The 20,534-nt window shown below is 43.3% G+C and overlaps 1 protein-coding gene across 6 annotated transcripts in view; it reads left to right on the forward strand.

Annotated features, from left to right (window-relative positions):
* The window catches only part of LPP (LIM domain containing preferred translocation partner in lipoma), a 330,413-nt gene that overhangs the window by 226,395 nt on the left and 83,484 nt on the right, over positions 1-20,534 (forward strand). The window lies entirely within an intron of this gene.

Here is a 20,534-nt window from a genome sequence, read left to right on the forward strand (position 1 = left end):
CAAGGTGTCATCGACTACAAAGCAAGACAGGCCCCCTCACCTCTGAAGCCCAGTGATAGGTATCACAAAGCCACTGTTATCTGAACCATTATCTGTGGGGCCAACTGTGCATGGTTGCCCCATTAACATTTCATGTGCAAGGAGACAAAGCTGCCAATGCTTGAAAGTCTCCCAGTGACTAAACTGCAAAGCTTTTATATTTTCTTTAATTGAAGACTTAGCACAGAGGCATGTGTGCGCATGTAATCTGCAGCCTGGAGATCTCAAGCTGTTAGGTAAATGAAATATTTCAGTGACAACTTTTTGGGTTTTGTCACTGGATACTGTTAGCCTTTAGTAAATTAGGAATAAATACTTGCAAAGGGAGTTTCATTTTTCTTTAGCACTATTTTCTGGTGGCAGCTGGACAGATAATGCAGTCACTAAGTGGAACTTCTTTATAAAGAAGTGGAAGTACAAGCTCTTCTGAGGCTTGCAGGCAAACCCCTACAGCTTCATAGCAGTAGTCAGCAGTATTTCAAGCAGTGAGAAGATAATGGTCACTCTGAAATGTAAGAAATGGATTTGGATGGCGGATTTCAAAACTAAGCACTGTTCTAACAATTGTGACCATCTGATTGCAGCAATCATGCTGAAGGGAGACCTGAGTCATAGTCACACTTGAAGCCTTAGTGCATCACTTTGGTTTTAAAAAAATGGTTTTAAAGCAGGGGTTAACTAATCTGCACCTGCCTGCTACAGGAATTGCTAAAAAAGGTGTAGGGTGGATGTGAACCAGGCATCTTGTGGGCAGGAGACTGATTCTTTCACTTTATGGGCACTTACAGACCTTTCCCCTCTTGCAGTTTAGTGAATGTGGTTGTCTCTAATAGTCTTCTGCCCACCTTGAAAACAGCAGGCTGCTGAGATCGTCACAGGGTGTTCAGTAGTTTTTTAAAAGCCTAATTCCTCAATTTGTTGTGTCAGGCAGCAAGATGTGTCAGTGTCTTCAGCAAATGTTGGTTTAGGTTTCTGATGTGATTTAAGGTACTGTGAACTGCTAATTAACTTATTTTTTAGTCTGTCCTCCTTTTTTTGTGAGCCCAGATGTTCTGCTTAAGCCCAAAGAAAGGGAAAGTGAACCTGACCAGTGTATCTGTAGGTGAGACTTGCAAAAAAAGTAATGCAAACTGCAAAAATGGAGTGAAGTCTCAGAAGTCAGCTATGTCTTTGGTCTTTCTCATGCATCCCTTCAACGTGGACAAGTCTTTAAATGCATGCCTTTTCTAAAATGCCCCGTTTCTCTTTCCCCCTTTGTAATGGCACCTGCTTGACACTTCTGTCCACTTGACCTGAGCTGAGCTGCAGCTGTGGAGCTCAACTGGTTTGTGAATTAATAACAGGAACAAAACCTGATAAAGGAAGAGAGATGCGAGGATGCAGCCAGAGGAACCCTGTGGCTCACATTCCACCGCTGCTGCTGCCACAGCTCTTTCAGCATTGGACAGAGCTCTGCAAGGCTTCCAGAGGTGTGCAGTCCTGGGCCGTCCTTCCTGAACTCCGAAGGTTTTGCCACGTTAGCAATATCAGCAAAAGGCCATAAGAAGCTCAGTACCTTCCTTGGGCAGAAGCTGTCATGGAATTTGGTTTTGGCTAGATGGGGGTTGTGTGTGCTTCTTTGATGGTATTTCAGATAACCTAGTGGAAACTTAAATATTCACTTATAAACCAGTATAAAAATAATACTGCCCATCTGTTTAACTAGTCTTGGTCTGTCTTGTAACAGTTCACTAACCATCTGTTACTGTGGTGTAGAGATAGACATTGTGAATCCACTTGACTGTATGGATTTCAGACTTCAGTTTATTTTTGGTTGCTGGTACATATGGACCATGTTCTGTTACTCTCCATGTGTTTGTTCACAAGGACTTCTCAGCTCAGATTTCCCTGGGAGGTGTGTTTCAGAATGGGGGAAGAAGGGCACAAAAAGCAATTAATTTTCTACTTCAACAATCATAGTTTCTAATTTGGATCCCATCTCACTCTCTTTTCCCCCAGCAAGCTGTGTGGATGGGTGAAGCAGCCAGGGGAGAGCAGCAACCCAGATGTGAGCTTTCTGATTAATGAAGTCACTGTCTCAGGCATGCATAGTAAAACTCAGATAAAGTGAATCATTTCAGAGTTCTCTTACCAGAGTTTCTCCTCTCTCACCTTTTTCACTTGGTTAAAGGCTGGGTAGGGTGTCCAGGCACACCCCCCCTGCCTCAGTGCTCCTTAGTCTCCATATCCAACAAGTGCTGTAAATTAGAACTGCACTCAGCTGACTGGATGCATTTGCAGGACCTGCTTGTGAGACATACCCTTATTTTTATGAATTATGCTGTTGGTTTCATTAATGATGCTTTTAGTACCCCAAGTCAGAGTAGTCTCTGCACCAGGGAAAGATTAGGGAAAAGTGTCTTCTTTCCAGGAGCAAGCAAGGTTATGAAAGGGAGCTGGTGTTTTGTTGGGCTTCTTCGTGCTGCAGCTCACCATTTGTTGCCACATCTGTGGTATGTGGCTGTTTTATTGACCCTTATTGAGTTCAGTCTTAGTGAAATGCGTTGGAAGACAGTTTTTCTTAAGATCATAATGTTGTTCCTTGTGGACAGCTTCCCAGCAGGGGCTTCATGGTTCAACAGAGCTGGAAGGGTGCTATATGCCAGAACTGACTTTTCTTCCTCCTTCTATTTTACAACAGAGTAAAACTTCATGTCTATAGCACTCCTGCCTTTGGATGGCGTGAGGTGGAAGTGAAACTTCCTCTGCCTAACCAGGTATGAGCCAGGCAGCTGCTATGTGATTAAGTTAAATGTTGACACAGTCTCCATTCCATTGATGGAAGAGCTTTAGAATGGCTGTGAAGGTGACGCAGGAACATTCCAGGCGTTGGTCTGTGCTTGTTCCTATAGCTCATGAAATGCTTTCTAAGTTAGCCTAGTTAGACAAACAGCAGCATTCATTCAGGCATCACCTAGCACTCCAAAAGAATCAAGTTCAGCTCTGGATCAGTTATAAGCCATCACAACTCCTCTTGTCAGGAAATCCTTCTAGCACACACAAGTGCTATGGGGAAAAATACAGCCACGGTAAACATTGCACTGGGCGGTGCAACATGAATATGCAGATGGAGCAGTGTCTCAGCAAATGGCAGTTTCCAGACTAGGGAAGCATTTCAGGATCCCACCAGGACCCACAGTATTACTGGTTCGTGAGCAAACGGAGTGGGCTGCTATGCAACATGGAGAAGCAACGAAATCCCTCTCATTGGGAACCAATAGCACTTCTGTGAGTGTGACCAAACAGGATTATGGTTCTGCATTAGTTATCAGCTAATTACCCCCTTGTTTTTAGACAAGGCCCACTTTATAAAAATCAGGTGAAAGGATTTCTTGCACATATTACTTACCAAAGCTTTGTTAACACCTCATCACCTTTAATCTCTCACCATTCTTATTTGTATTTAGTAGTCTATCTGAATTAGCAGTGGTGTGACCCATTCTCCACTGAGGCCAGACTGCCAGCTTATAGAAATTACTGAAATGAGGCGCCAAAGTAATGTAAGGACAAATGCCTCCCCGTACAGATTGGCATGAACACTGGAGGCAGCATTTGAACGTAATATTGACTAATTATTTAACCATGAGTGGCAGCTTTGAACATTGTGTTCTTTTTGCTTCGCTTCCTGCATTTACTGTGAATCCTAATTACGAAGGGAACAAGTATTTCTTCTCAGGTCGCTGAGAACACAGCAGCCAGCTTTGGGAAAGTGCATGGGATGCAAAGTGGAGGCAGCCGTGAACTGTGCATCATCTAGTTCTCATCCTAGAGCTAGTACTAGCATGCTAGCACTAGTACTCATTGAGCAGGGAGAGCAGGTGTTGGCGAGGATCTGATCTGAAAATTCAAAAGCTTCTGATAAGAGGAAAAAATAGATAGTGGACTAAAAATGCGTAGTTTGAAATGAGGCATTTAGCAACATGATTTTTTTCCCCTCCATTTGCAGAAGGGTTGGATTTTTAATGATGGTTCTTTCTGCGATGTTAACAAGAAGTGTCCCCAGTTGAATGCTTTTCAGTAGGGTCATGTGTATGAAGAAATATGAACCCTAAAAGAAGAATGTAAGCTTTGGCATTTCTTTGTGTGCAAAATATCTCTGCCACAGATGGAAACCTTTTGTGTATGTAGAGCAAATAGCTGGATCCCAGAATGACAGGAGACAACAGTTGCTTGAGAAGGCAGATGGTCATCTTATTCTTTCCCTTGCCACTGTCTCTTGGTTTCTTAACCCATGAGGTGAAAAATACTCCCAAAGAGCTGAACCAATAAACATGACAGTAAAGTGGGAATTAATGTTTAGGTGCTGTACTGAAATTTGTGTTACCCTGAGCAATTAGACATATAGAGTCTGATCTTATTTGGTCTGCAGCCCCTAGAAAAAAGGACTGTCACTTCAAATGTATTTGTGTACAGCCAAGTCAGACTCAGGACGTGGACCTCAGTGGAGACTTGTGTCCTGTAGTCCCCCTGGACCAATCTTTCTAAGTTCTGAGTGTAGGCTTGACATCTCAGCTTTTACTTGAAAAGTATGTCATTGGTGTGGCCTCGTGGCTTGGCTCCATCCCTTGGAGAAAGCCTGTCTTCACTGTTGAGTTTGTCAGGTTTAGAGAACATGGTTTTAGCTCAGCCTGGAGATGAGCTGTGAAGTTTGAGTCTGTGCATCCTCTCTGGCCACGTGCACATGGCTGGACTCTCCAAGGGCACCCGTCTGCCGCAGCTCGTTGTGCCGCTGCCAGCTCAGCCTCTCTATGGCTTGTTGGTTTTCTCTTCCATAAGCAAAAAGTCACCTGGAAGACTTTGCTCGGCCCTCAGGCTCATTCAGAGTTGTGGGAGGCAGCTGAAAGACAGCGAGTACCTCAGTAGTGGAGCAAAGCATGCTGGATTGCTAACCATACTGCAGCCTCCCCCAGCAACCCTGCCTGCACACACCTATGCTTTTGTGGCAGATTGGTGCAGTAGTTGTGGCAGGCTAAGGACATCGTTGGCTAAAAGATCACATTGCTACTGCCTTGAGGTGCATTCTTGGAGGCTGGAGTCATGTGCGGTATAAATATATCCTCTTACTCTTTCATCTGGAGTCAGATGATGCCAGGCTATTATATTAAACGGTGTGGTGCAGTATGTACTCTATGGATGACTTTGTGAATGATACTTTTTTCCACAATAAATTAGTTGGAAATCCCCTACCTCTAGACCAAGGTGTTAATACCAGTCATAGCCCTTGCTTCCTTTCCATTAAGCTTGATTAAGTTAGCTATGGCTGCTACTTGCTGATTTTCCTCGGTGAGAAATCTACTGGCTGTCTTTCCTGGAAGCGCCTAATGGATGATTTTAACTACAGAGTTTATTGAGATATGCCAAGACCAAGATGTCAAGGTTGGCCTTGAGCATTTGTCTCTGTACTACTGGAAAATTTATTTCTGATGTAAAATGATTGCCAAAAGCCCATTAGATAACTTGATGTCCTCTGCTCTTGGTTATTTCCAAAGTCTGCTACAGGGCTCTGATCCCAAAATGCACTTTTAATAAACCTGCTCTTGCTTTGTTTGTTTTAATTTAAGGTATCATTTCTGCAAACACTTTTTGCCCTTCATACTGAGTTGGTTGTGCATATTAATTAAGGGCCATTAGCACAGCAAGTGCAGAGCAGTGCAAAATGTGACTGAGCACATGTGCTGTGCTGCAGTCTGCAGTGTTCTCTGTGTACCATTTTTTGATGCGATTTGAAAAATTACAGGTGAAAACATACCCTCCCTTTATTAGCCGCTATTATTAGAGCCATATGGCTTGAACTGAGGAATAAAGTGTGCCTCACATGTATCAGCCTAGCATGTCTCTGCAGGTGAATATAATTTTTTAAATGTAGATTGAAAGGAAAATGGAAGTGGGCTAGTAGTGTTCACACAATTGCTTTAGAAAACGCTGGCTCTATTTCTCATTTTTAAGGTCATGGTACAGGGTCTCTGGAGGATGACACAGTGGTGCAGGGGAACTTGTCTGTAGGAATGCTGATGTACTGGCATGCACTTGCGTTCAGCTTTTTGTATTCCCTCATAAAATGAGAAGCATCCTTGTTTGTGTAGAGGTTAGCACGTGATACATAACACGAGTCCATGGAAGGTATTTGCATATTGGTGTGCTGCTGCTGTGCTGCTGAGTGAAGTTCAAGATAAGACCTTGACCATCCTTGAGTGGCTTATCATGAGATAAGAAAGCATGCTGTCACACTGCGCAAGAGGCTCTGTTTTTACAAAGAAACATAAATCCTCCTGTCTAAAAGCAGTCTAATTACAAATTACCTGGAGTGAAGAAGAAATTAGTCTTTTGACATACTATTTAGTATTTTATTGTTTTACGCTTCTTGAGTTTTTTTTACCACTTCATTGTCAGGTGATAGTTCCTGTCAAAGACAGGACCTTGCAGTGGGTAGAAACTGCAGATCTGATCTGTACAGGGGATTACGTGAGTTTCTCCTTGTCCAAAGGGTGTTGTGGTTACAAGCACTGTGGACATCCAAGATTTATGGTGTGCTATTACTAGGAAAGTGAAATGCTTCTTTCTCTGTCTCCAGAATTAACGTATCTAATAGGTCCTCAAACACGTACTTTATTTTATTCCTTTTTGGGATAAGGAGGTTTATTAAGCAGTCTCTCAAAATCACTTCCAAATCTCTTCTCCCTTGTTATTTCTTAGTTATATAGGCCTTTTAGGTGCCTCCTCTCTGCTGCTTTTAGGGTTTGATTAAGTCCTTCTTGGTACTGAAGGACATTTGACCAGGCCAGCAGCCTCAGGGTGTGAGTACAGATCTGGGGAACCAGCCACTGCTCTGCTCTCACACTGTCTCCTTGTGCAGACAGGCATTCCAGCAGTAGGCAGCATCCTGGGGCGAATGACATCCCGCTTCCTATTGTCATATCTCAGCCAGCTGCCATCACGGGAGAGCCTCATTGATCCAACAGCAGCCACCACCAGCCTAGCATCAACTCATAGCTAAAAATAGCACAGGGTGGAAAAAAACACCTAACATCTAAATATAAATCTGTGATGCCTCAGTAGGGAGCATCGCATTTCCTAATCATTCAGTTAAATTGTTTAAAGATTGATTAATACTGGAAAGCCTTGTGTTTCCGCCTTGGTCTCTGGTCTTTCCTTACCCTAGCTCTTTCTTAAGAAGGCAGGAGTTTCCTTTTCCTTCGCTCACAGTTCTCTCATAGCCCTTCCCTTGCTTGTGTGCCCTTTCTCATAAACCCCACTACCTGCTGGAGTGGTGGGAGCACCATGTGGTGCCCAGACACGTTCACAGAGCTGTACTGGCTCCTGCAACTGCCTCCCAAAGAGCAGCATGTTAGGGCTAGAGGAAGGGTCCAGAGGGCACAGCGTGACACTCAGGGCACCATGACTTGCCGTCTGCAAACTGGCATGATTCCCACGAAGTCAGCCTGTTGAGTTGTACCACCTGGGCTTGCCACCCACCCTTAACTGTGGCACAGGTTGAATGAAATAACACACAGACATGGAGAAAATGGCAAGGGTGTATTCTTTTCCCAACTCATCAGCTGTCTGCCTTTGAAAATCAAATGCTAGAGAGATTTCTTTCCTCGGGGAACACATGCCAAGCAATCGTGTTCCATTGTTGCTGGCAGATTTGTTTTTGCACACTTCAGACAGGAAGAACGGCACTCTCGGGGCGAAGACGCTGGCACAGCTCAAGCGAGGTGGGAAGAGGGGAAAGAGCCAGAGAGTGGCGGGGAAATCTGCAGTGTCTTTGCAATGTTCCCTAGCAACCTGTGCCCCCAGAGCCACTTCCAGTGGCTCCTCTTCATCAGTGCAGCTGCATGGGCTGTGCGAGCCTTGCTGTGGTCTGACTCGCGCTATTTTGGGTTTAAAAAATGAAGCGTGTGATTGCAGTGCTGTCATGGGCATAAGGGCTTTGGATTACTCTCTTGCACAGATGGGAGCAATTCACAAGGAGGGTTAGGAAAGTGACTTTCTGTTCTTGCTTGAATGTTGTCTGGTACCAGCTAGTAAATACTGTCTTGTGACTTAAAGACTTTGCGATGAGTAGATTAGATAGCTCCCCTACCATTTGTTTTTCCTGTAAGGTGGTATTGCAGGGAGAGATTGTGTTGATGTTTCTGGAGTATCTTCTTTCCTTTCATGCACTGCAGACAACACGTGGGTCTTTGCACAACCAACACGTGAAACTTTTTGCTGTCTGGGGCACCTTTGATAATTTTCTGAATGCTGCTTTGCCTGCCATTTCTATGCTCCTGGCCAGACTTTCTGCATCCTGTCTAGCTTCTGGGAGGTTTTAATAGTGATTCAGCACTGAGTGCCAGATGGGCATTCCTGAGGACCAGGACAAAAGCAGCCGGCTATTTGTCTAACACAAATATTTACAGCCCGTACAGTGGGTGCTCTGAATGTGCAGCCTCTTGCACGTGGAATCAAAGCTGGAGATAGAACATCTTGGAGATAGTAAAAGCAGGGCAGGGCCTGCTTAGGACCCGGCTTCTTTGTCTTACCATTTCTGAACGAAGTTTCTTTCATTTAGCATCTGGAACCATCAAGTAACTTAAAACTGCGCATGAGCTTCCTTTCCTGTAAGCAGCTTCAGCCCTGAAGGTGATCCATAGGGCTTTCAGCTGGCTTTGCTCAACTCCGTTGCAGAATATGTCACAACTGCTATCACAATCACAGAAGCATAAACAATAAAGCTGGAACAGACTTGTAGATCTGTCAGCTGCTCAGAGACAGGATCAACTCTGCCTAAGCTATTCTTCACAAATATTTGTTTGTTCCTACTCTGAAAAGCCTCAGTGATGGAAATCACAGACTATCCCCAGGCAATTTCTTCCAGCATTTGCTGGCCTCACTGTTTCTCCTCCTCCGAATTGCAAACCCTCTAAAGTGTGTGAGTGATTTTCAGATGAGAGTCCTACACAGGATGGGGGCCTGAGCTCCTTATTTAATAGTGTAAAGCTAATGCAGAGGGGCAGAAAGGGAGCTTAGAGAGCAGAATACATAGTTTGGAGGGAAAGAAGGGAAAGGCGTCAATAAAGTGTTTGATGTTCACAACTTTTTTTCTAGATATGCTTTTGAAATTTGCATGGCTCTTAGGAACAGGGATAGGTAATAAGGGAGGTAGAGGAGGCACACTTGCTCTGAAGGTCCTTTTCAAGAGGAAGCCAGCTCCTCAGAAGGAGAAAGGATAGAGGAGGCCCTGGAAAAAATGTTAGCTTGAGCTGGGAGTTCATAACAGGACCCCATGAAAGCCAGGCTGATATGGGTCCCACAATTGGGGACAGGAACTTTTAACTAAGCCCTAGAGCGTCACCTGCAAGGAAGCAGGTTTCAATCACCCATATCCCCAGAGAGTGGGGTCTTTGTCTGCAGTGTTCACTTTTGGTCTGGCAGTCTGGGAGCCGGTTTTCTCCCTGTGTCATATGTTCATGTGAAAGACAAATGCAGCTGAGGACTCAGGGGGCTACAGTTAGTCTGGGCCAAGCTTGGACAGCCTTGTTGACTCAAATAGTGCCTCTCGACCAGCCAGTGTACACCTGAGTACTTTGCTCACTTTGGCATGCTGAGCTAGATCCTCCACTGCTGTGTAAATCAGCGAGTTCCCTGGAGCGACTCTGATTGGCACCATCTGAATGTCTAACCCATCCTTTTCAAGTAAATTCTGCAGCAGAATTATTATATATATATATATCTTTGTTTTTCCCCTTCAGCCTTTGCTCAGTCAACCTGCGAGCTGCTTAATCATTAAAAAACAGAAGGAGGCTGCTGCTGTTGCTGTGGTTGAACAGGACATGAAAACAGTTCACGGATAAAGTGATCTTTTTAATACATCAGAATGGTCCATGTGCAATGTTATGTCCAGCCACAGTCCTCAGCCTCCTCAGTTCTAATGGCACATGCCACCACCTCTTCCAGTTGGCTCTGTTCTTCACGAAGTGCTGCTCAACCAATTAGCAAGATAAGCTCATCTCTAGCCCCAGATGTATGTGGACAGCCTTCTTATCTGCATCTCTGTACATGGAGGAATGTTTTGACAACTAAACATGGATCTTGTTGAGCTGTCAGTTCTGCTAACTCTCCCAAGTATCCCTTATTTATTGAGCCATCAGGCTCTTCCTCACCTCCTCAGAGCGAGTCTCAGCCTCACACAAGAGATGGCATAGAAATACAGCTTGAGCATGGCCTTCTGAGCAGGGTGAGTTTCTTCAAGGATTTGATGCCTTGAACAGTGTAGATCATTAGGTCTGTATGTTAGTTCAGTGGCTATGCCCTCAGGATGGCAGCAGCCTTAGAGGCTGCAGCTGGGAAAATTTAGATTCACTACCTTAGGGTACAGCCTGGTTTGGCTGCCAAGATCCTGGGGCTTTTCAAGAGGTTGATAGGAAAGCAGAGGATGAGTGAAAGCAGTAGAATAGCTCTGAATCCAGGGAATCCCATATTCCCTTCTGCCTCCAGCACCAAGCAGGGCATTTCTTCTCCTTGCTCTTTATTCCATAGGTACTTCTGTAGCACACAGCACAAACCCCAGCACAAGCATCTATGCACTTACCAGTTTGATCATCCTGGCCACAGAGTAGTTTTCCATTTGGCTGGAAAGCATGCCCATGACAGACATGGGATCACATAGTACATGTGGCAGGGGAAGTGGAAGGGAGGAACATGTGACACTGAAACCCAATATAACCCCTCCCTATGGGAATCAAGTGAGACTGAGGCTGTGGTGCTCTGCCCTGGGTACCTACCCTCCCTGATGTTCCATCAAGAACACATACACACATGTGTCTGGAAGCATCTGACCAATCCCATAGACTGAAACTGCTGAGTTTGGTTAGCACTTGATTGTTCTTGGACAAGGGAAGTGATTCAGTAAAATCATCTGATGCTGACACCTCTCCTTTTCTCTTGCTTTTCTGCTTGCTCCCTGCTCTGAGGATACCATCAGTCCATCTTTCCATTTCATACAGCCTCTTTTGCACACTAGTCTTCCCTAAGCCACTCTCCTTCATGCAGTGGGTGCACACAGCTCTCTTTCCATGGACTCTTTCCAGCTCTGGAAGCTCCTAGGCAGGCTGCACTTTCTTCTTCCTCTCCATCTCATCCCACCCTCTCCTTTGATGCTGGGCTCTGGCTTAAATCACTTACTGCACACTGCCTTCTGACTGGTCTTCCTCTCTTCCTACCAGCATTTTTCTTTTGCCTTTGTAGTTCTGCCTTTTATATTCATGTTGATAAGGGCTAATTTCTCTTTTCCCTAGCTCTTTCCCCTGATTGCCAGAGCCCTCATCCCGGATCTGACCTTGACCTCTCTACTCCTGTGGCTCTTTGCCCAGAGCCATCTCCTGCCCTGTGCATGAGCAGGATTCACAGAATCCACAACAGGAATAGCACAGCAAACTCAGATCTTCACTCCTATTCCAGCAGGTTGCAAGAAAGTTGAGACCCATGGTGAAACTTCCTGAAGCATTTTTCAATAGCCCATAATCCCTGCTTCTGCCTTCCTGCCACAATTTGGCCACCAGATGGGATGTGCTGGGTCTTCAGCCTGTAGTTCTCTCTGAGGGAACATCATTCCTCATCTCTTGCTGCCCTTTTCTCAACTCCCACCTCCCTTGTGATTGTGGGAAATTCCTGAGCAGAGACAGTGTTTCAAGGGAGACTTGGAGCTTTTATTTGAGTAATACTTAACTGCCCTGGACTCTATTACAGGAGAATTATGACTTTGTTGAGAAATTTCTGTTGCTGTGAGCCAAATGAGAGATCATTTTCATAAGTACATTGGGTGAAATAAATGATAATCTAGATGACGGGCATTTATCCTGGCCTTTTTCCTCCAAGTGCAGTATAGAATTTGGCACTGCTTTCTTCTGAAAATATTATTTCTGATTATCTTGAGGTAATTGATAGTGAAACATGTACAAGCACAAGTGCTTAGGCTATCAAGATGACGTTCACTGGGGGCTGCAGCCCTTCACTCTCTCCTCCTTCTTTTCTTGTGCATTACTTCCTCTGCTCCTGATGGCACTGTTTAATTTCACCACCTTTTTCCATACTGCCAGTATGTCCTATCCTCTGCCTGACGTTGCTCAGCATCACAGTAGCACCTGCAAGGACAGCTAATGCCTTGTGGGTGCGGCTGCACCGTGACCCTGCTGTCAGACCCTTTCCAGGCTCTGATGTGAGTGAGTAGCATTAGGTCTGCAAGCGAGCTACCCACTTTTGGTGGGCACCTCCATTTCACAGAAGGTGAGAGGGTTCTCTAAGTTTTTAAACACCAGTCATGACGAACTCCAGTGTGGTAATTTTGTGAAGAGGCCATTGTCTTGCTTGGACTGGAGACAGCAAAGAGGCCAAGCTTGCTGTTAGAAGTGGTACATGTGGTCTGCTCAACACTGACAGTCTGGGTAATTTCTTCTCATGAATTAAATAACACATGTTTGCAAATGGTACTTGATATGATGTTAGATGGCTGAGTTGAGATTTAGGCAACTTAGCCTACGGAAGCCTCTTTAGTTGTTTTAGGGAGAATTAGTTGTTTTAAATGCAGTAAAGCTTCAGTCTCTTAAAGGTGAATAAAGCAATTCAGCAACAAAACCAAAACCATGTGGATGGTATAAAATATAGAGACGCTCTAATTGAGGCAGAGATGAGATGAACTCTGATCTTTACTGCCTGCAGATTGTCTTGAGCTATGTCAGTACCCTTTTAATACTCTTCTCTACAGTCTTACCACAAGACCTGGAGGTGCAAGCTAATGAGCTCTTCCTCTGACTTCAACGAGTAGCAATCTTCTCATTATTATTTGCAAATTCTCTTTTCTCTTGCATCATTGGAAAAGGTGTCATTTTGAAAATTTTTTGTCACCCTTGAAGCACACCTTATCTGAGAGGCGAGCACAGTAGATGACCTGGGCAGAATCCAGATGTCTGGACCGTCTCTTAAATTTCTGCCTCATTTTCCCTGACTCAGTCACTGAAAGTCAAATGAAGGATCCTATTCAGCGCTTACACTCTCTGATGGGTCCAGAGCTCCCCATCTTCTTTCCAAAGGAACTTGTACCCATTTTGTTAGGAAGGGTTGGAATCCCCCAGTTACCACTTCAAGAAACATGGCCTGTGCAAAGTTAAAAGAAAAACAGCAAAGCTCTTAGAGTGAAAGCAGCTACACACGAGGAAAAGAGAACAAGTAATTCTGGATCAGAACATAAGTAAAATGGAGAAATCTTCCAGTTGTGAAATAAGAAGCGTCTTAGTCCAGCAGGAATTTGTTTTGATTTGCCACACTATTGATTTCTCTAATATTATTTTTATCACTTTTATTTATACAAGATCACTGAGGGACATGTTGGGAGACCAGTATTTGTTTTGAAAATGTTAGAATCTTGACAGACAAAATGTAGGCACATGTGAGAGAAAGGAGGCACAATTTTGGCTACTAAAGGTAATTAATAATAGTCATAATTTGTACTCATTCAGCGCCTTTCATTCAAGGATCTCAAAGCATTTTGTAATCAAGAGTTCATTGAGACTCTCAAACTCTCTTGAGACATCCAAGCATTATGAACACCATTTATAACAGCAGGGTGCAGGATCAGGCTGGTTAAGAATATTGCTGAGGATAAAGCTCAGGAATCCATCCCTCCGATGCTATGAATGTTGAACCAAGCACCCGCTCCAGTCTGAGAAGCTTTTTTTTTTTTACTGTAATTTGTATATATAATCTTTAAATGTTAAGCAAAATATGTAGTCTTCATTTAAGTCACTGGTGTCCTGGGAAGTGTAATGGCCCATGTCACAGTTGACTAAAAGTGAGATTACAGATAGTGGGTTAAACACATTTGGTTAACCATTTGTTTGCTCTTATAGTTTTCATATGAAAAAAGCTTATATTAAAACCTGTCTTGGTGATGGAAAGTGATGTGATTTTAGGTTTCTTTGTGTATTAAAACAGAAACACAATTTGCATATTTTAAGTATCTTTTCTAGCATATTCAGGCATCTGGCAAGAAAGCTATATTTAAACTGTTAATACAGTATGAATGCAAGTTTCACATGCAAAATTAGTACCACTAAAATGGTGAGATTTATTTTTCTTTTGAAACAAGTGATGCCCCAGCAGTTCTGTTTTTGTTACCTGATAAGGCACTGCAGCTGGGGCAGCCTGTTTTTTCACTGGGCGACGAACCTGAACCGCAGGGGCAGGTGTTGCTCCTTGCAGGAGCGCCCGGTCCAACCCCCAGCTCCACATGGTGAATGGTGGTGAGATCCCTGGGCGCTGCGGTCGCTGCACCGGAGGTGTGTGTGAGCCCATCGTGCGGTGTCGCCTTTCATTGTCTGTGGAAACAGTTGAGCTCTGCCTTTGTGAAGTGCTTTGCAAATGAAAAGCTTAAGAAAGGGCAAAGCTCGATTATTTCCTTGGATTCTTAAGGACGTTTCTGGGAGGGTAGGCTTTGGAAGGAAGGCACTTTTTTCGATCGTTTCATTGTGGCAATGAATCGTCTGGGCGAGTTGTGTGCTGTGTCAGCAAACACATCTTTTTTCGTCAGTATGAATATTAGAACACTCCCATTTTTATTAGGTTTGCCCCTGGGCTTGTCCTCTAAGATGGGAATATGGCTCGGTTGATGGGAGACCAGGAGCCCCACTTTGGAGTGCCAGTCATTGCAATTGGAGTCCCCCGCAGCTTGATGTCTTTCAGTAGTGCTGCCTTGGACTTGCACAAAGCATCTCTGTACAGGTCTTGAGGCTCATCACCTGCCCAGGCAAGAAGCCCTAGATGGCACTGTGTACCCCATGATGTATAGCCAAGATGACAAAAAGTGAATTCAAACCCTTGTACAGCACATCCCTGTGCAGCTTGGGACCAAGGCTTTGAGACTGTCATCTCGTATGGATGCTTGTGGCTCCTACTCTGAAATGCAGATTTTGACCTGTTGATAGCAGTAAATATAATGCTCAATTAATTAATGCTTTGAAGGCCATCCTGGAAGCCTGCAGTATTACAACAGAAAGGAGGGGAGTTGATAAGCAGCCTATAGGGTCTCCACTGCTGGTGATGATACATGGGAGTAAGAGAGTGCTTGACTCTGAGCCCAGAGAGATGTGGCAAGGCAAGCAGCTTAGAGCAGAATAAAGCCTTCAATCTTGAAACAATAGATGAGAAAGCATAAGACCTCCTGATGTAATTTTATAAAGCAGACTAAGCTCTTTCAGCCAAAACTATAGGGCTAAAATGATGCAATCTCTTTATTTGCATGTGGATGTAATGGTGACACCTCAATCTCCCACTCAGTAGTACCATCCAGCTTGTGCTTTGAGTTCCTGGCTTTTTTTGAAAGTGCCTAAAATGTCTGTTACCAAAATAAGTGGGGTTAATGGAAAAACAGCCTGCTCCCCTTTTCATAGGAGATAAGCCTTGACAAGTGAAGCATATTTGTGTAGTGATAGGGCCGAGAGGCCCCAGGCAGGATCAGGCACTGCTGAATTTGTTTCTGTGTATACATTTAAGCACCAATGGAACACTAAAATGTGGTATTTTATAGCTGTTCTTATGTGAAATATAGCTTAAATCTGCTGTTTTCTGAGATAACATGTAAAAAATTTATTACTTGAAAATCTGTTTGTTCTGCTTTTTCTAATGAGAAATGGCCAGTATTGCTTCATAAAAATCTAGTTCATCTGCTGTTAACCCTGAATATATAAACAGTCCACAATGTCCAGCAGAAACAAGGACTTGCCATAATGTCAGTGGAAGGTGTCATTTAACACAGTCGTGCTCAGTGCAGAAGCAAGAAGCAGATAGCAGTGTTTACAGATTATCCAGCTTTTATAATACCTAGCAAAAATAACCAGCCCTTCCAGATTCAAAACATTAGTGAGAACATGAAGAATAGCAAGAAAAGCTACTTAGTCTGTTTGCATATAATAGCATAAAGCAATCCAAGGACAAAACAGTCATGTTCATTTGTTACCATGCTTGATGATTAATAAAACGCTCTGTCTCCGTGTAGTCACTTACATTGCAGAAGCTTGTAGAGCTCTGCAGGCACTGATTAATTAAGAGAGAAATATTGTTAAACCCATTTTACAGAGTAATTAGGATATATGTATGGCGATCCTGTTGAATTCAGTATCAGTACACAAAGATTTCAGTTTCATGACTGTAAGCTATAAGTTCTTCTCTGGTGAGTCAAAATAGACATCTGTATGAGCAGCCTGATTTTCAGAAGTCTGGGAAACTTCTCAGATCTGTAGTGATTTTGCTATCTGGCTCTATTGTCTTGCTTTTAAAATATCAACAAGATACCTCCCCTTCCTACCTGTCTGCATTTCAGCTTCACAGTGTAAGAAAAAAGAGGCAATTGTGCAAAATTGCAGACTGTGAAGTTAAAGCAGAGGAAAATATTTTTATTGTTGTTATTGCTCAAATTCTGTGTAGCTTAATGTCACAAGAGATCACTGAAACTAAGAGCTTAGCAGGATTAGAATAGGACAGTCAGTGTGCTTAGATAGCTAAGTAAGGATACAGTTACAGTAATGAAGTTTAAAAATAAAGAAAAATATCCTCTAGAGCTTTGAAGCAGTTACAAAACTGTCCTACTTCAAAGCAAGGCAGTGTTTAACAAATGAGGGCTCTGCTGCCAGAACTGTACGTTCTGGATTGCTGGTTTGCTGTGGGAAGTGATGGCAGGGCAGGTGGGCAGCAAGGCAACCGGTGGCTTGTCCCATTCTGACATGTCCCAGGGGAGCCTTCTCTCCTGCCAGCCCAAAGACTTGTGATTTTGAGCTGCTGGTATGGGCCAGAAGGCACTGGCTGTCAGTGGAAATCTCATCATGCAGGGCAGCTTCCTCAAAGGATCTTCATGAGTTATTCTTCAACCAGGAGTAAAGCAAGGAACATGCGTGCTGCAGGGATTTCAGGCAGAACTGTCTTTTCAGGAATCTGTATGTACTCTGGCAGCTGTAACCTTTCACTGGGAAAACAAATCAAGAATTAAAATATTTTTTTCTATTGCATCTCCTCTGTAAGAGTTGGCCTTAATTATGAACTGAAATACAGCTGTAGGGAATCTCGATGTTTATTTGGGAGCACGACTCATGAAAGACATGGCACCGTGCTGGATTTCTTGCTCTGAAAGTTTGCAGTTGTTTTGGACAGTCAATAATTTAAATGAAGAAGTGTGGTCTTTGTCAGACCATTGAATAAAAATATGCTGTGATGCTATTTAATTATTGATTTAACTGATGATCAGTTTGGGTGCATGAAGTGAAGGGAAAGGTCCAACTTTATGCAGTCGAACAAGGAGAAAAAAAATTAAAAGGAAAGTTGCTAACAGTAAAAGATGTTTCTGGCTGCCTTTCAATTCCAAATTGGACTAATTCTACCTTCTGTGAAGAAGATAATTTCCATGTTTCTGTAGTTGGGAACACGTAATTGAAGTTATTTTCTCTCAAAGAGAAGAAGCTTCTTCTACAATATTTCCAAATGGACAAGACAAATGACCACATACAGTGTTTTCTGGAGTGACGGTGCATTCATCAAAGCACCCTCTTCAGTTGTCTTTGCATATTTTGCACTGTGGCTTTTACGCCTCTGGGTAAATATTTTTATGTGGATGGGGAAGGTTCTCATTGGTGAATGCTCTGGGCAGCCCTTACGTCAGAGACAGCTGATTACCAGTGAGGCCTGGAGTAGAAAACATGTGCCAGGGAAGCGCTGAAACAAGTATCAACTTTGTGCACCAGAATAGTTATACAGTGATTCCACGTGACTGCTTCTTTTGACCTGGCTTTTTAGGAACTGAACTTTAATGAGGAAGATGAGCCAGATGTTGTTGCAGTGCTTTGATAGTGGCACAAGCGATTAGCTCACTTCCTTTGTAGCATGAAGATATTTTCTGCCACAGAGTTTAACCCTGGGAGTGCTGGCATTTTCCTTAATATCCTGTTAACTATGTGTGCAGGACAGTGTTTATTCAGGAATGCTTTTGCACCTGCACGTGCAACTGCAGTCCTCTTCTCTTCCCGAGGTTGCTCCTGCAATCTTCTCTTCCCTGAGGTTGCTTGGTATTTGGTGGCAGTAGCAGAGGATGGACTCAGGTGCTTGTGCTTCCAAAGCATAGTCCCTCCTGTCAGCTTTTTGTGACCAAGGCTCTTTTCCATTTTCCTGGGTCAGTTTATCATCCCTGATGTTTCTGTGATTAGCCAGACAGAGTGGTGCTCAGGGAATTTGTTGCAATTCAGTGTAGACCCCATCTTTGAGATGTGTATAGCTAAGGAAGTGGATATTTGCGTCCATTGAGACATCATGGAGAAAAGAGAACACATGAAGGTAACTGTGGTAGATAAGACAGCAAATTATATTTCTAGACAGCCTTGATCACTGTACAGATCAGGAGAAAATAGAGGAAGTTTAATATAAACAACAACACCACAACTCTGTTTTATAAGGAAAGCCAGTGTTATATTTTTACCCTGACCTAACAAAGGAGGAGGAAGGAAACTGTTTTGCTGAAGCAAGAATTTTAGATTGGACTAAAGATACACTTTTCTCTCTATGTTTGTGTGCGTGCATGTCCCAGCAAACTCAACAGCATGTTCGTATGCATGAAATGCATTTTCCTGGAGGCACATAGTCAGCATGTGCCATGCAAGGAGGAAAAATATGTGCCTAGCACTACCTAAATGCTGGTCAAAAAGGCATAGCATTTTAGTCAAAATAAGTTAAAGTGTCTCATAACATTGTGGTTGGTATTTGTTATTTTACTGACATTGACTACTGGATAAGAAATCTACCTAGTTTGGAAATGTGCAATATAGATAAAACACAAGAGTGGTCTATTTATTGTGTATGTGAGGCAATGTGGCCTCCAAAACCAGAGAGAGCAAATGGGGGAAATACAGGGATGGGGGCCATCATCAGCTTCGGGCTGTACTGTTTTCTCCATGCAAAGTCTAGGAAAGGAGTCTCTGCTGATGGGATGGCAATGGTCATTCTTTTCTGCATGGAAACTGAAATAGGTACAATACCTGGAATAATACTTTGAGAAGCTCAGTAGTCAGATTGATTTCTTAGGCTAATAAATCCTTGGCTGCACTTGCTGTGTTGAAATATACGTTCAGACGAGATTCATGATCAGCTCTTAGGAACAAGAGAGCAAAGGGAAAAATATGTTGTTCCAAGATTAAATGCTTTACATTTGACACCTTTAATTGGCTTATTAATAAACCTTTTTTTTTAGGGTTATACTATTTATTATTCTAATGAAGCAGTTGTAAACTAGACTTCAAAAAACTGCCACAAAGCACTGGCAAAGGGAGTCTGAGTGTTCTGGGTCAAATACCTGGCTCTGAAACTTCTAATCATATGAATGGCCTTATCCCCACCAAAATTATGTATCCCAGAGATGGCACTTACATGACTTAGAAAGCAAATGTAATTCCTGTGCACCATACTGCCTGCCTCCCCACATGAAAAAGTAAGTTTTGGTAACCCAAACATATCAGTGTGGTTGCATTTGTGCAATGAAGTTTATTGCTCTGTGTGTGGACATTCAGGATTTTCAGATGTTCGACAGCTTCCTCAGAACAACTGCTAGACAACTAGAATTCCTAGAGAAATGCACAAAATCCTTAAATATTGTTCAGAAAAAAAATCATAAGCGAAAAAAGGAAACATCTGTGGGAAAACCTGAATGTATAGTAGGTCCAATCTATATTCTCAGCCAGGGAGTCTGAATGTATGGCAAACAGACCTCACACAACCCTTCATGAAAATTCATCCAGCCTGGGGCTTATTCCAGGTACACTTTTTTTCCCAGGGGACTGTGCCACCCCTCTCCCTTGTGCACTTCTGCTATTCCACTACAGAGCAGTTGTCGGGCAGGCAGCAGATGCAACTTCTGCATCGTGTGTGCACAGCAAATCCAGCCCTTCCAGGGAGCACAGGCATGTGCTTATGGGCTCAGTGCCTATGAGGAAGATCAGGCCAACAAGTGAGGAGGGTGATGGTGTAGAGCTTAGCATGGACCTGGAAAATAAGTATGGTTAGGAACATTCAAGAGTTTGGTTTCTGGGAGTGGATGATTGAAGTATTATTGCTAAGCGCTGTTCTGAGACCTTCTCTACATTGATTGATGTCTCATTTGAAATCTCCTTCTTGCCTGAAAGAAAAAAGCGTCAAAGCATTTAGTTAATTCTCTTGCAGTGCAGTGCTTTAAACCTGCTGTTCTTTGTTGAACATCACTGGCTCAATAAAGATTCATCATGTCAGGTGTAGTCTCTGTAAGCCAGATAGAAGTGACCAGTGTATTGTTTCTTCAGTGATTTTACATTTTCTTGCCATGTAAGTAGGTATGGAGCATAGAAAAATGCTTCCTTGTTTCATATCAAAAGTCCAATCCGTGATGAAGGGAGCAATTAATCAATGAAATCACT

The sequence above is a fragment of the Pseudopipra pipra genome, chromosome 10 (assembly GCF_036250125.1).
Source record: "Pseudopipra pipra isolate bDixPip1 chromosome 10, bDixPip1.hap1, whole genome shotgun sequence".
NCBI classification, from domain to species: domain Eukaryota; kingdom Metazoa; phylum Chordata; class Aves; order Passeriformes; family Pipridae; genus Pseudopipra; species Pseudopipra pipra.